Genomic DNA, 14,724 nt, shown 5'->3' on the forward strand with positions numbered 1-14,724 from the left:
CTACCCCTATTGATAAAATCTAATGACGACAATATATTCAGGAAGCGATATTGCAGCAAAAAACTAAATCAATATAGATAAATAATTGATCCAAACATAATCAAAGAACTAATCCATTCAATAGAAAAAGTATGACTGAATTCATAAACACAATAAATTCTATGATTATTTGGAGAAGAAAACATCAACGATGAATTGAGAATGATAAAACAAAAGAGTTTTAGCAATTGGAAATCAAATACATGAATTAAGAATAAATTAGAAATACCATCTAATGTGCAAGTTCATCCCTAACCCTACTAGAGAATTTAGTTACCCATAAATATACTGGACAACAAAATCTCTCGAGAAAACTGAAGCGAACGGTGGCTATGGAAGTGATTTTCTCCTCTCTTCAGATCTACCTCTTGTCTCTCTTCCTCCCCCCATTTCGTGCTAATGATATGCTTATATAGGGTAAGAAAGAAACCCTAATGTCCTCTTGATTTCCGCATAAAAAAATCACCTAAATTTTAGGATTTATCTTGGCAGCCACGTACGGCGTTCAAGATTTCGAATTTGGAAATCCTTATTAGAGACAAAGTTATAGCCCTTTAAGATAGCTTTCCAATGCATCAAGAATTGCATCAATCTGATATGTGAGTAAAAGGATACAGTCAAAAGACTAAAGTATGTCCAGACTGTCTCCTATCGAATTTCGGACTTGGACTTCTTGTGGTTTCATTTTGTGATTTTTTTCTTTTTCTTTTCTTCCAAATTGCTCTCAAACCCCATGAATGTCCTCCTTTGAATTTGACTGGGCTTGACTTGCTCTTTTATAAACTCTGCAATTAGACATAAAAAAACTGCTTAGGAGTATCCCAACGTAAATAGAAATTCAATTTAAGAATACACATTAATTCCTATGATTTCTATTCACATTTTAACATTTTAGTCCAATAATAGGGTATATAGAGTGCACTTTCGCACACTCATCACACCCTCCAACTTACTCCTTGCTAGTCTCTAGCAATTTTCATGTCAAAACAACGAAAGGGATCAAAGAAAATCATACATAAAGGCCATCAAGTCACACTTTCCAGATTCACATATCAAAACAATCTAAGGAATCCAATAACCCATCAAGATCAATCCACCTATAGCAATCCACAGAGTGTGTGTGTGTTCTCCAAGTCATAACCATCGTACCACTAACCTTGACACATGCAACATCAAGAACATTTTAAGCAAAAGGTTCAACTCCATAACTAACGGGTATAATAGTGTTTCGTGTAAAGGCTCTCTCTATGGAGTTGAGAATGGGTGTATACACACTCTCATGGAAAATTAAGCAATTATGTACAAGCAACAATCAAACATTGATCTTATGATAGGACCACTAACAAATGAGACTTCCGTCAATCTTTCCAACAGCTTACTTAGGATCATAATGATCAACAAAAAAAGTTGTAATGTGGCTTGGTTTTGGGGTTATATAAAAAAAAAAAAAAAAGATGATGAAAGGGATTAAAAAACTTCCAAGTACATACAAAGGGAATTTTATTAAATATCTCAATAGACCACACTTCTCGCTTAATATACTCTCCAACTTTTCAGATCATCAAATAATAATGCTTTTCCTTCTTCTTCCTCTTTTTTTTTTTTTTTGTTTTCAACAATTTGATGGACAAACACATGCCACTTTTGTATTCTTTCCATCTCTACCAACTTTTTTTTTTTTTGGAGCTCACTCAATTGAACACTTTGCAACTTGTACTCTTCTCTTTTTTCTGTCGTCTTCTTCTTCTTCTTAATTGAAAATGATAAAATTAAAGAAAGAAAATACAAATTCCACACCTAGTATACACTTGGAAGTAAAAAGGGTAAGAAAATTTGTGTATAGGTTATACTCCAATGTGGAGAGGCATGGATGATATGGGCATATGAAAAGAAAATGCTATAAGTGTTTATTGGCTCAAAGTTGGCTACTAGGGGTCTATGATGGAAAGGATAGCTTGAAAGGCTCAAACGTTAATCCTAAGTTGACCTTCGTCATATCCCAAGTATATCCACTATTGTACCGCAAACCATGTAATGATATTATCAAAAGAAGTGCTCAATTCAATAGATCAATGAACGCTTATCACAATTTACTGCATTTGTATGCTCTCAATCCTCTCCAAACTCACATGAATACTTATGCAAAAGAGTTCTCTAACTACATCTGTCAAACCACCATCTTACCACAAAACTTGGATAAGTGCATTAAGGATTCTATGAATGTTTCAGCAAAAAATGATCTGGTGGGTTTGGTGAATTCACGAAAATGGCTATGAATGAGAATGAGTACACATGTGAAAATGATGCATGTTGATGTAAATTAAAAAAAAAAATTGACACATGAAAATATGCCACAGAGTTCCAACAAGCATTTTAAATACTGAATTTGCACCACCACCTCCCAACTTAAATGAAACATTATCCTCAATGTTTAAGAATCAAAATTGAATGGGGAGTAACTGAAAATGGTAGAATACACCTGATGAGTGACGTGGGTAGCTCCCTAAACATCAAAGATGGTAATCTGAAATGACGAAATGAAACTATCCTGCAATCAAAAACAAAGAAAACAACAGTAAACAAAAAGGAAAAGAAATAAAATAAGAAAAAACAAAAACAAAACAAAGCAAAACAAAATACATAAAGAAACAAATACCTTGGTGGTGTGGTCAAGGTTGATAGATTGGATCCACAAGTGGAATGTCTTCCACTTCCGGAAGTTGCCTATCAATTAATATTTTAAGGCGTTGACCATTTACTTTAAAGATCCGACCATCCTTAGGATCCTCTATTTCTACCACCCCATTTACAAAAACATTTTTCACTAGAAATGGGTCAGTCCACCTAAACTGAAGTTTTCCTTTGTGCTTATGAGATCCAAAATCATATAAGCATATTCGGTCATTAGGTTTAAACCTCTTCCTAAGAATACTTTTATCATGAAACGTTTTTATTTTAACCTTATAGACTTTAGACTTAGGCAAAGATTTCAATTTAACTCTTGGTGCTTTCATACTTACAGGAATCTGTTTTCCACATTTCTTAGGCAACTCCTCAAATTTTTGTTGCTAAACCTGTGTGCCATAATCCTGAGTTTCATAAAAAATAGTACAAATATCAATAACATCAGATGAATCACTAACAGATATATTAAGCTCAGAATTCACAAGGGAATATTCAAGGGGATCAAAATCATGAGTTGTGTGAACTCCCTTGTCAATGAGTGCATCAATCATATACGTTTGTTTGGTGGCACTCGTCATCTGTTGGCTACTTCTCAATATGGAAAATGTTGACCTCCATGGTCATGTGTCCAAAAGATAACTTCATCAACCCATTCCTGCAATTTATAAGTGCATTAGCCGTAGCAAGGAAAGGTCTACCTAATATGAGAGGAACTTTAGAGTTAGACTCAACAACTGATTGAGTGTCCAAAATTAAGAAATCAACAGGATAATAAAACTTGTCAATTTGGATCAAAACATCCTCAACTATCCCTCTCGGTTTCTTAACTGAACGATCAGCCAACTGAAGCACGACAGAAGTAGGCTTAATTTCACCCAAACCAAGCTGCAAATAAATGGAATAAGGCATCAAATTAACACTAGCTCCTAGATCTAGCAAGGCTTGCCCAAACTCATGATTCCCAATATTACATGCAATGGTTGGACAACCAGGATCCTTGTACTTAGGAGGAATTCGCTGCTCAATTAGGGTACTAACTTGCTCTATCAGAAATGTTGTCTTCTTAACATGGTGCTTCCTCTTAACTATACACAAATCTTTAAGAACTTTTACATAAGTGGGAACTTGTTTAATAACATGCAAAAGAGGAAGGTTAATCTTTACCTGCCTGAGGTTCTCCAAGATTTCATTACTAGGATCCAAAGTTCGCATACCAGATTTTAAAGCTTGAGGAAATGGTACCTTAACTGGACTCTTGATTACCTTGGCATCCTTGGGGAACTCGGTGCTATCATTGCTTTGTTCCTCTTCAACATCCTCTTGCTTATTAGTTGTTGGGATGTGTAAGGACTTACCACTTCTTGTCATAATGACATTGACTTCTTTTAAATTTTTTTGTGCCATATGCTGACCTTGGGGTGCGGATTGAGCGTGAGAAAGGAAACTTGCCACGCTCATTCACACTCAAGGAGCTCATTATCTTAGATATATGACTCTTTATCTCTTTGTTTTCTTCAACAACCTGCATAATCAAAGATTCAAAATTTTGATTAGTTTTACTCTGTGCCTCAATAAAAGCATGCAAAGTGTCTTCTAAAGGACTCCTAGAAGATGAAGGTGCATGATATGGTGCAGGATATGATCTAGGAGGTTGTGCAGGCGGCTGGTTTTCAGACTTCCAGCTAAAATTGGGGTGATTACGCCACCCAGGATTGTAGGTATCAGAGAAAGGTGCAACAGGCTTCATGTACATACCTAAGGCATTACATTATTCCTCATACATCCCTCTCATCTCAGCAAATGTGGGACACTCTTGGGCAAGGTGATTTACCCCACCACACACAAAACATCGTCCAAAAGACTCTGCATGATTAGCCACGTGTGTTGGCTTTAAGTCTTTATTCTTCAACACCTCTAGCTCCCTAGTGAGCATCTCAACCTTAGCCTTTAGGTTATCTTCTTCCCTGATATGGTAAATTCCACCACCATTTAGGTTTCCTGCAGGTCGAGACCTATTTGTGCTCTCAGTAGCACTAGGTCCAGTCCAAGTGTGACCTTTTTTAGCAAGCTCATTGAGGTATTCTATGGCCTCATCAGGATCTTTCTGTAAGAAATCACCATTACACATCATCTCCACAAATTGACGCTCTCTAGGTGTAAGTCCCTCATAAAAATAGCTCACTAAGCGCCAATTCTCATACCCATGGTGAGGACACATACTCAATAGCTTCTTAAATCTCTCCCAGACTGATACAAAGTCTCACTGTTCTTTTGTACAAAGGTGGAGATTTGTCTTTTTAAAGCATTGGTCTTATGTTGGGGAAAGTATTTATTAAAGAAGACCTGAGTCATCTCATTCCATGACCCAATAGATCGTGGTCTCAAAGAGTATAGCCAACTCTTAACTCTATCCTTCAAAGAGAAAGGAAAGAACTTAAGTCTCACAATGTCATCAGTTGCATTTTGACTATGAAAAGTCGCAACTACTTCCTCAAACTCCCTAATGTGCACATATGGATTTTCATTTTCCAAACCATGAAAAGTAGGAAGTAACTGTATCATCCCTGTTTTAAAATCCAATTGGCGAATATTAGCTGGAAACATTATGCATGATGGTGTGGCTGTGCGCGTAGGGTGGAGGTAATCCTAAAGGGTCCTAGTGGGTTGATCTTCATGTTCACTCATTTTCTCAGAATTAGAAGAATTTTCAAACAAATGATCAGAGAAGTTAAACTCAGACTCTAACACAGGTCTACAAGCAAACTGACCAAAGGCGTCTCTATACCTGTGCATGCAAGGTAGAGAAAAACGCAACACTAAAAAAAACTACAAAAAGAAATAGAAAATAAAAAAAAAATGTAGTAAGCTAAAAGAGGGAACGAAGTTACCACCTTTACAAACTGTTGAAAAGAAAAACTCTCTCACAATTCTTCTACCGTTTCCCTGGCAACGGTGCCAAAATTTGATTACGCCCAAAGAATAACGCGGTAGTTGTAGCACAGCTTTGGGGTGTCGATTCCACAGGGAGAAAAATTAAAAGAATAGCAAGAGGAACAAAGAAACTAAAGAAAAATATTAAATAAGTAATAGAGAACAAAGATTAATTTTAAATGTAAATTCAAGTGAAACAAAGTGATTAACAGAAAAAGTACTCAAATTTAACAAACAATAGAGCGTCGGGAATCCCTTGCACAAATCTGGTATTTTAATTATTCTTAATTCATTGAATAACTCAATTAGGAACTCAATTCCTACAATTCCCAATCGAAAGGTATAGATTTATAAACCAGACTTAAATAAAATGTAACCCTTTGAAAAAACATTCACCACTTTTAAAAAACGTGAATTACTACCCCTATTGATAAAATCTAATGACGACAATATACTCAGGAAGCGATATTGCAGCAAAAAACTAAATCAATATAGATAAATAATTGATCCAAACATAATCAAAGAACTAATCCATTCAATAGAAAAAGCATGACTGAATCCATAAACACAATAAATTCTATGATTATTCGGAGAAGAAAACATTAACGTTGAATTGAGAATGATAAAACAAAAGAGTTTTAGCAATTGAAAATCAAATATATGAATTAAGAATAAATTAGAAATACCATCTAATGTGCAAGTTCATCCCTAACCCTACTAGAGAATTTAGTTACCCATAAATATACTGGACAACAAAAATCTCCAGAGAAAACTAAAGCGAATGGTGGCCATGGAAGTGATTTTCTCCTCTCTTCAGATCTGCCTCTTGTGTCTCTTCCTCCCCCCATTTCGTGCTAATGATATGCTTATATAGGGTAAGAAAGAAACCGTAATGTCCTCTTGATTTCCGCATAAAAAAATCGCATAAATTTTAGGATTTATCTTGGCAGCCATGTACGGCCTTCAGGAGTTTGAATTTGGAAATCCTTATTAGAGACAAAGTTATAGCCCTTTAAGATAGCTTTCCAATGCATCAAGAATTGCATCAATCCAATATGTGAGTAAAAGGATACAGTCAAAAGACTAAAGTATGTCTAGACTGTCTCCTAGCGAATTTTGGACTTGGACTTCTTGTGGTTTCATTTTGTGATTTTTTTCGTTTTCTTTTCTTCCAAATTGCTCTCAAACCCCATGAATGTCCTCCTTTGAATTTGACTGGGTCTTGACTTGCTCTTTTATAAACTCTGAAATTAGACATAAAAAAACTGCTTAGCAGTATCCCAACGTAAATAGAAATTCAATTTAAGAATACACATTAATTCCTATGATTTCTATTCACATTTTAGCATTTTAGTCCAATAATAGGGTATATAGAGTGCACTTTCGCACACTCATCAGGTCCGTATAGGCTTCCCAAACTATATGCACATATTTGAGCTTCTTTCTTGTGATGTTTATGACCCAACTATATATACACAATATTGACAGTCTTTCTTAAGATGCTTATGACTGTATCAATTTATCATAGATCACTATCTTTTGAATAATTTGGTATGTGCAAAGATTTTTTTTTTTCCTTTTTTGACAAGTAAGAAATTAGTGATTATGCTAGTTTTACTTTAAAACACAGCTAAATAGAGGACTAGAAAATCGGCTAGGTACAATGGAACCCATGTTCTTTGCCATCCAAAATTCTCGCATGAACATTTTCAAATAGACTTGCAAGTTACACTTTGAGGACTAAGTAAATCTTAAGGGATTCCTTGGAGAAGGTGAAGCTAGAAAAAAGAAGAAGAAGAAGTCGTGCTTGCCACAAACCCAACAATATGTTTATTGAGAGGGATAATAATGCAAGTGGGGGAGAAGAAGGGGGTGGGGTGGGGTGGGGGTTGAAGAGCCTTGTAGAATAGCTTGAGTTCATAAAGAAAATCCTATGTATATTTATTATTAGATTGCATTGATTATATATGTTTTTGCATTTGCATTAGAGGTCCCTTGTAATTAACCAGATTTTTTCAATCTCTATGTTTTTGCATTTGCATTAGAGGTCTCTTGCATTTACAAAATAGTTTACATTTTTAATCTCTATGTTTTTTGAAATATATGAAAAGTTGATCTAATTCTATGTACTTAACAAGATTTACATTTTTCAGATGTTGTGCCCAAGGTATACTCTGTTTTTTGGTATTTTGAGTAGGATATATAAACGAGCAGATCATTTTAATCTTACCCATTGTTTGAATCTGGACTATTATGCTTTCAGCTACTAGATTAAAAGCTCTCCAGCTTGAGGATTGTATGATATTGAATATGACCCAAAGAAACATTTTGCAAGCTCAACGATTGCATAACTTTTTTGGTTATTGATTAGAAGTTTCAGCTATTGATTTATGGTTACTCTCTATTAATTTAGTATAACTTTTTTGATCTTTTCTAGGCTCAATGATTGCATAACATTTTCCAAAAAATTATTGGATAAATGTGAAGAAGAAGTATCCATGAAAGAAATGGTCTTAAAGCTAATGATAAACACAATGTGAAGACGAAGAATTATTCATGAAGAACTTTAATGTGTTTCACATTGTGATTTTTTTTATTATATGAATAATGATCCATTATATTATATTTATTATTAATTGATATATTATATTTTTTTATTGTGGGATATCATATTATTGGTGCGTTAGTAAATATCGTTAATTAATTCAATGCGCTAGTAATATATTTATTGCGGTGTTTATATTAATGTTGTTAATTTAAAAAAAATATGCTGGCAACAAATTAGTAGTAGCGTTTACAATAAGCCGCAATGTAGAAAAAAACAAACTCATGGTGACGTTTAGATAAACGCCATTAATAAATTCAAGGTGTTGCTAATGTACAATTAGTGACATTTAAATTAAAGCTGCTAATTTGTATGATGTGCTGGCAACGTAATGTCGCGGCGTTTATGTTAACGCCGCTATTTTAACAAATACTGTCGTTTAAATACACGCCGTTAATAACTTCGCCAAAATACTGTTAGTGGCATTTAAATAAATGTCTCCAAATTGTATGATGAGTTGGCATCGTACTAATGGCGGCATTTATCTAATCGCCGTTAAATTAAGTCATTAGCAACATTTAGATAAACGTCATTAAATTATTTAAGGTGCCGCTGCCAATGTATTATTAGTGGCATTTAAATAAATACCACCAATTTATATGATGAAATTATTAGTAGCGGCATTTATCGTAATGCCGCTATTTTAAAAAGTGGCGACGGTTAGAAAAATGCCGTTAAAATGCACCATTAGTGACACTTAAATAAATGCCACCAATTTATATTATGCGTCGGCAATGTAGTAGCAGTGGCGTTTATGGTAACGCCACTATTGTATGCCAGGTAATGGCAACGATAAAATAGCGGCGTTGCAAGAAACGCTGTTAATGTAGATACTTTGGCGGCGTTTCACGAAATGTCACTAAATTGTGTACAAACGCCGCTAATGAGATTTATCAATACCTGTGGTTGCGCAAACGCCAGAACATTGGAAATAGTGACCCTCCAGTAACGGCGGACGGTTATGTTGGTAGAAAAACGCCGCAAATTAATTAGCGACGTTTTTTGGGATAGTTACCAGTGCATATCCAACGCCGGCAATTCTGTCTTTTTTTGTAGTGCTAGTTTGGTAATAGAATCCGACTAATTACAACCCACACACCTGTCTTCTATTTCGTCCTTGAAATTGAAGGCCACATACACCTTACCATTGGTTTCGGTCAAGCCCAAGAAGTGTAACAATCTCCCAAGGTTCACATCTAGCCACGGTTAAGCTTATGACTTGAGTTAAGGGCAATAATCGACTTCCACACGATTATTTATCTCTAGATCATATTTTGATATTAATTTATCTTTTAATATTTGTTGCGCCTAAATTCTGACTCAAATTAATGAACCTAAAATTTAGTGCAGTTTTACCTGCAAGTATACAGGTGTTGTAGTATCTTACAGGATCGAATCCACAGGGATTGACTTTTGTGATAAAGGAAATAAATTCAGACACTGAAATGAAATTACTAAAAGAAACGTGCAATCAGATGAAGATTGATAAAATAACTGAATCAAACTAAAATGATAAAATGAATTAATATGGAGAAAGACTAAGGTTTCGAGGATTCGTCTAATAATTTATGATATTGTTTCCGATTGATTTACTTCAATTAAACTAGAATAATGATTCCGTTTAATTGGAAGATTTAGCATTTAAGATCAAGAAAAATAGTTGCTTATGATTGAGTGTGAACGATTAATGATTAAAACATTTACAAATCTATTTGAATACCACAGGAATTCCTCAAGCATTCATTGTATTCGAAAATCACAATGAATCAAGACGAGTATATAGATAATCAAAATATCCAATAATAAAATCCTTCAATCGATCAAGCTTGTAGAATAAATTTTACGTGGATCTGAAAATAATATTTAAATCATTAAACTTCACCTCTAACCTTAGTATGAAAATTTAGCTAATCATATTTATTATAAGTGCTATAGAAATCACCTAAGTATTCTTCATTGGAAAACTAAAATAAAACATAAGAAATAATACTAAGCAACAATTTAGAACTAACAGAATTTGGAATCCAGTTGATATTGAGAGAATAAAATCCACGTCATTGTTGAACTGCAGAAAATAGAAATGAAGCTAGCAAGGCTGGGCAAGAACTCCCCTTCAACTCCCAACCGACTGACTCCTTTTTAAAAACAGCACTCTGGAAAATTACAGCTGACACTCAACTCCAACAACAAGCAACCGACTCCAATCCGATCCAGAAAATTCTGCTGGTTCACATTAACTCCAACTCAAGCACCACCGACTCCAAGCACAGCCCTCAGTCTCCCTCCAATCCAAGTAATCCAGCTGACTTCCATCTTCAATTTCTCACCTACTTTCTTTCTAATCCAACGTCCCCCTCTCTATTTCTGGAAACTCTCCACGTAACCCTTTCACTCTTCAATCAAATCTCTCTCTCTACTCATGACCAACACATGAATTTATTCCAACCAATAAAAAATAAGAAACCGACTTGCTCTCCCCTTCAACTCCCTCTCTTCACCGATTCCTTCCTTCTACCATCAACCAAGATAAATCCCAACCAATTAAATAACTCCACCTATTTCTTTTCAACCCCAAAAAATTCCAACCGACCTCTCTTAATTCTTTCTCTTCTCACCTTAAACTGATTCCTACATTTTTCTCTCAACTCTTGCACCCACCGACTGCTACTCTTTTCTCTCAACTCTTGCACCCACCGACTGGTCCCTCATTCCAGCACAACACCTCCTGCTTTATAGACTTGTTGCCTCTCTTCTAAACAGCTGGACATCTCCCCTCAATTTCTGATTTCAGCACACAAAAAAAAAAAAAAAACAGCACGTCTCCCTTGTTGAAAACTCCCACATGGCTCTTCTTTGCCTTAAGTTGGTGCTGCCTTTCCTCCAATCAAATTAACCAGCCGAATTCCATCTTCAATAAAATTAACCCAGCCAAATTCCATCTTCAATAATCGACTCACACTTGGTTGAAAACTCAAGCACGTCTTCACACTTCAAAAGCAGCCCTCGAATCAATCACATGTTCCTCACCTTAATTCCAGTCGACACCAAATTTATTTTATTCTGCTTTGCCTATCAAATTTAGCTGCACCAACCGATGAAAGTTAAGCCAAACAACCAGCCGCCCAATTACATTCACACTTCTACCGAAAATTCATTTCTCTTTTCACTTTTGCCGTAATTCAGCCCCTTTGTATGACTTTAATGTTGTACCACCAAAAATTCTAAAGCCTCCGTGATTTTCGTTCAACCATGAAGATCACATGCATTTTGAATAATCAAAGGAAGAAAATAACCACTGATTCTTCATTTTGTCTTATTTTTCAGCTGTCCAAGTACATCGCTTCTTTCTTTTCATTCCTCTCAATTAATATGCACTTTTGAGCAAAAGTTCCAACTGGATCCCATTTGAATTTTATTTAAGCTGAAAATAAAAAGAATGAAATAACACTCAAAAATAAATTAAAAGAAAAATAGATTATAAAAAATAGACTATATATGTGAGGAAATATTGTCCCATTAAATCATAGTTATAAAATTAAGCATAAACATGATATCAATCAATTAAAAATCACAACTCGTATTTATGCTTATTAACTATTTTTCCATCTAAAACCAATAATAGTGTCATGAAGAATTTAAAATACATTGGTTTTAAATAGCCAAAACATGCAATATTTCAGCTCAATCAATATTCTATCTGACCCTTTTTATCTTCACCTTAATGTTTTCATTGTTGTTTTCCATCATTCTGATATTTAATTAGAAGATTTGTATTGATCCAAGACATGTTAATTGAAACAAAGCCATGTAAATGACCAAGTCACAGCAAATTGCCACCTCAGTGCACCTTCATGTGTGCATTGCAACAAATCGGTGCCCTGCCCAAGCCTTTTAGACTTTTCCTCATTGGAAACTTCACTGTTTGCACCCCACATTTACCCTCCAATTTTACTTCTAGCATCTAATGAATTAGCAGCAAGAAACCCCATCTTTTAACTCATTCTTTCAGTTGAAGCCCACATACAGCTTACCATTGGTTTCCGTCAAGCCCAAGACGTGTAACAAGCCCCCAAGGTTCACATCTAGCCATGTTTAAGCTGCTAGCTAGAGTTAAAGGTCAACAATCAACACACACATGATTATTCTTCTCTAAATCATGTTTTGTGCTTAATATCCCTTTGAATATTCTTTCTCACCTTTTTTCCTTAAACCTTGTTGCTTTTATTGCTGTTTTTCATCATTCTTGGGTTGAATTAGAGGATTAGTCTTGATCCAAGACATGTGAATTGAAGCAAAGCCATGTAAATGCCAAGGTCACTACAAATCGGCACCAAGGTGACCCTTCATGTCCATTGCAACAAATTGGCCCCAAGCCCACGCCTTTTACACCATTTTTGCAAGACAAATCTCATTACTTGCACCCCACCCTAACCCACCTAATTCAGTAACAGCATCCGACGAGTTGGCTCCCAGACAACTGTCTCTTATTTCATCCTTCCAATTGATGCCCGCATACACGGTACCATTGGTGATGTGAACCCCAATAGACTTGCTTTGAGCCCAACAACAATACTAGAAAAACAACCCCAAGAAAGCCAAACTCAGGTATATGGATGGAGAATCTAGACCTGATGAGAACTCGTTCAAAGAACCTAGATTATATCAAAATCTAGACCCATTGAAGAACCCGTCTCAAGAACCTAGATTACAAAGGAAGAACGCCACAAAGGTTACGATTTACCTTTGATAAGTTTAGAAGTTCGAGAAGAACAAGAGGAGATAACTCAACTCTCAATGACAATTCCATATAGTCTGCCTCTCAAATGAGGTTACAAGTGGTTTAAATCCCCAAAAACCCTAAGTAAACATTGCCTCAGGTACTGTAGTGTGAACAGTACCATACGCCGCGCTACAGTAACTTCTGAAACCCTAGTGACACATAAAATTATAACTTTCCAAATAAACCCTTGGCCAAAATACAAGGCCTTCCCCAAAACCCTAGTTCATTAGAAATAAGACGTGTGGGCTGGACATCCCCAAAGCCCAATTATTCTTGATTAATTCATTTGACTAATAAAATAAGCCCTTTTAATGAAATAAATAAGTCCATGGCCTTTAATAACAATAGGTCCAAGTCGTGTCTTCCATAGCTTGGATCGAGTGGATCAAAACTGTTTCTCCTTTTTTCAAGCCCATCATGAGTGTTGGGCTCTTGCTAGTTTGATCCCAATTGGATTGCACCAATTCTTGCATTGCTCCATTGATCTTCGTGTCTCTTAATCTTATAATTGATCTTTAAGACTTGATCCGCATTGGGGCCCATCAATTGGTTTCCGTCAAGCCCAAGAAGTGTAAGAAACCCCCGAGGTTCATAGCTAGCCGTGGTTAAGCTTCTGACTCAAGTGCAATAATCAACTCACACATGATTATTCAACTCCAAACCAAGTTTTGAGGTCAATTTCCCTTTCAATTCACTCTTCTTTTTTATCTAGACCTTATTGTTTTCATTGCTGTTTTTCATCATTCTTAGATTTAATTAGAAGATTAATCTTGATCCAAGGCATCTCAATTGATGAAGCAAAGCCATACAAATGCCCAAGTCACCGCAAAACGGCACCTAGGTGCACCTTCATGTGCATTGCAACAAATTGGCCCCAAGCCCATGCCTCTTGCACCATCTCCTCATTGGAAACTTCACTATTTAAATCCCACATTAACCCTCCTAGTTTACTTCTAGCATCAGATGAATTACCAGCAATAAACCCAGTCTTCTATCTCATTCTTTCAGTTGATGCCCACATACACCTTACCATTGGTTTCCGTCAAGCCCAAGACGTGTTAAAAGCCCCCAAGGTTCACATCTAGCCATGTTTAAGCTTCTAGCTAGAGTTAAAGGGCAATAATCAACATACAAAAGATTATTCATCTCTAAACCATGTTTTGTGCTTAATTTCCCTTTTAATCTTCTTTCTCGCCTTTTTTCCCTAAACCTTGTAGCTTTTATTGCTGTTTGTCATCATTCTTGGGTTGGATTAGAAGATTGTTCTTCATCCAAGACATGTCAATTGAAGGAAAGCGAGGTAAATGACCAAGTCACCGCAAATCGGCACCTAGCTGCCCCTACGTGTGCATTGCGAAAAATTGGCCCCTAGCCCCCGCATTTCGCAATATTTTCGCAAGAGAAATCCCACTACTCACACTCCACATTAACCCACCTAGTTCGGTAATAGAATCCGACGAATTGCCACCCACACACCTGTCTTCTATTTCGTTCTTGAAATTGAAGGCCACATACACCTTACCATTGGTTTCAGTCAAGCCCAAGAAGCATAACAATCTCCCAAGGTTCACATCTAGCCACGGTTAACCTTATGACTTGAGTTAAGGGCAATAATCGACTTCCACACGATTATTTATCTCTAGACCATATTTTGATATTAATTTATCTTTTAATATTCTTTCTC

The sequence above is a fragment of the Carya illinoinensis genome, chromosome 3 (assembly GCF_018687715.1).
Source record: "Carya illinoinensis cultivar Pawnee chromosome 3, C.illinoinensisPawnee_v1, whole genome shotgun sequence".
Taxonomy (NCBI): domain Eukaryota; kingdom Viridiplantae; phylum Streptophyta; class Magnoliopsida; order Fagales; family Juglandaceae; genus Carya; species Carya illinoinensis.